At 47.3% G+C, this 2,532-nt stretch overlaps 1 long non-coding RNA gene across 1 annotated transcript; it reads left to right on the top strand.

Annotated features, from left to right (window-relative positions):
* Nucleotides 1-236: 236 nt before the first annotated feature.
* On the top strand, nt 237-1,263 carry LOC120435038. The gene is made up of 3 exons (XR_005609480.1): nt 237-252; nt 528-602; nt 1,195-1,263. It is a non-coding gene; the product is annotated as an uncharacterized LOC120435038 (long non-coding RNA).
* Nucleotides 1,264-2,532: the final 1,269 nt, after the last annotated feature.

Raw genomic sequence — 2,532 nt, 5'->3', positions numbered from 1 at the left:
GCAAGTGACAAAGAGCAGGAAATCTGCACAAACTTGAACGTTTCACTGCAGAATCAATCACTGCTGCAGAATCAATGAATCATCTGATCAATAATCCGGATCAATGGTCTTTGTCTTCAGGCCAGAGTGAAGAAAAGCAGCAGCTCGCTGACGGAGAACCCTGGCCACGTCGTCATCTTCCCTTGGATGTCGCATCGCCACATCTGCGAGATGTACAAGAAGACTGATGCATACGCCGGGACAACGGAAGAGGTGGGTGTAGCTTTGCGGGTTTGCCGGCAACCCTGTGCAGTTTTGAGCGCCTCGCCCGGAAGTTTTGCGGGTAGCCTTCGGCTGTCAAAGATATCTTGAGCGCCGCCGAAGCCTTGCCAAGTAGCCGGGCGCTTTGTGCGGGCATCTTGAGCATTTTGCCGGACTTCTTTGCAGTTAGCGGGCACCTGTGCGAATTTCTTGAGCGCTTCGCCAGATTATGGGCTCCCCACCAGAGGGGTCTCTGAATTTCTTTTTTGTTTTTTTCTTATCCACAGACTCTGACACGAGGGGCATGGAGAAACCTGTTTTTTTTGTTGTTTTTTTGAGGTTGTTCATCGTTAAAGTACCAGGTATAGAACATTTTAATGTTTAGTGTGTGTGTGTGTGTGTGTGAGAAGATGTCCCTTTGTTGTTGATAAGTTGTGTTGAATATTTTGTCTGTGAATGTTCTCTGTCATCGTAGTCTAAGGAGCTTGGAAAGATGAGCTTCTAGAACTTGTATGTGAGGAGCAGGAGCTCCTGAACGAGAACCCCGCCACGTCGTCATTTTTTTTGAGGTTGTCCGTCGACAATGTACCAGGTATAGAACATTTTAATGTTTAGTGTGTGTGTGTGTGTGTGTGTGTGTGTGTGAAAAGATGTCCCTTTGTTGTTGAGAAGTTGTATTGAATATTTTGTCTGTGAATGTTCTCTGTCATCGTAGTCTAAGGAGCTTGGAAAGATGAGCTTCTAGAACTTGTATGTGAGGAGCAGGAGCTCCTGAACGAGAACCCCGCCACGTCGTCATGTTTTTTTTTGAGGTTGTCCGTCGTCAATGTACCAGGTATAGAACATTTTAATGTTTAGTGTGTGTGTGTGTGTGTGTGTGTGTGAAAAGATGTCCCTTTGTTGTTGAGAAGTTGTATTGAATATTTTGTCTGTGAATGTTCTCTGTCATCGTAGTCTAAGGAGCTTGGAAAGATGAGCTTCTAGAACTTGTATGTAAGGAGCAGGAGCTCCCTGAAGGAGAACCCGCCCACTTCGTCATCTTCCCTTGGATGTCGTGCCGCCACATCTGGCAGATGTACAAGGATCAGTCTGAACAGCGGAGGTGGTAGCAGGAGCTGCGGCGGTATTTGTCCTGCAGGTGTCTTGAGCGGCTTGCCAGATGCTTTGGCGGGTGCCGGCCCGTGCGAGTGTCTTGAGCGGCTTGCCAGATGCTTTGCCGGTTGCAGCAGAAGAGCAGCAGCTCACTGAAGGAGAAGCCCGTCACGTTGTCATCTTCCCCATCGATGTCGTGCACCGCCACATCTGGCAGATGTGCAAGAAGTCAGAGGTCCTCTTCTGGACAGCAGAGGAGGTGGGTGGAGCTGCCGGGTGTTTGGCCTGCCTTGGATCTGAGCTACTCTGAGTAAACAAATACAAATGTGCCAGGACTCAAAGATGATGGGTAGTTTGCACAACAAAAGCAGGAGGAGAATCGAGCTGACGACCTGGGAAAATCTCAGCAGGGCTGAATAACTCCTCGGGACTTGTACCAGAAAATAAAAAAGTCAGTAATTCTAGTCGGTGTTGGGCTCAGGGAATTTCCGCATATTTGCGCAGGGTTAGTAAATCTAGTGTTATGGCGAGATGTAGAGTGTGATTAAAGTGGTGGGTGGGTTCTTTTACATGTTGAGAAAAGCCAGTTGAGTCTAATAAGAGATTAAATGCTGTGTGGCGGCTGTCATTTTTTAGCGTCTACATGGATGTTAAAATCACTCACAATAATTATTTTATCTGAGCTGAGTACTAAATAAGACAGAAACTCTGTGTAAGGCCCCAGGTGGACGATAGATGATAACCAATAAAACTGTTTTTCCATTTTTACGATTAGGATGGACAAGGCTAAGCATCAGGCTTTCAAATGAATTAGAAAGTCTGTCTGGGTTTTTGGTTGATTTATGGGCTGCAAGTGACAAAGAGCAGGAAATCTGCACAAACTTGAACGTTTCACTGCAGAATCAATGAATCATCTGATCAATAATCCGGATCAATGGTCTTTGTCTTCAGGCCAGAGTGAAGAAGAAAAGCAGCAGCTCGCTGACGGAGAACCCTGGCCACGTCGTCATCTTCCCTTGGATGTCGTATCGCCACATCTGCGAGATGTACAAGAAGACTGATGCATACGCCGGGACAACGGAAGAGGTGGGTGTAGCTTTGCCGGGTTTGCCGGCAACCCTGTGCAGTTTTGAGCGCCGCCCGGAAGTTTTTGCGGGTAGCCTTCGGCTGTCAAAGATATCTTGAGCGTTTACCCGAAGC

Source organism: Oreochromis aureus, linkage group 19, assembly GCF_013358895.1.
Source record: "Oreochromis aureus strain Israel breed Guangdong linkage group 19, ZZ_aureus, whole genome shotgun sequence".
NCBI classification, from domain to species: Eukaryota; Metazoa; Chordata; class Actinopteri; order Cichliformes; family Cichlidae; genus Oreochromis; species Oreochromis aureus.
Note: the sequence above shows the minus strand (reverse complement) of the source record. Positions and strands in the feature narration are given on the sequence as shown.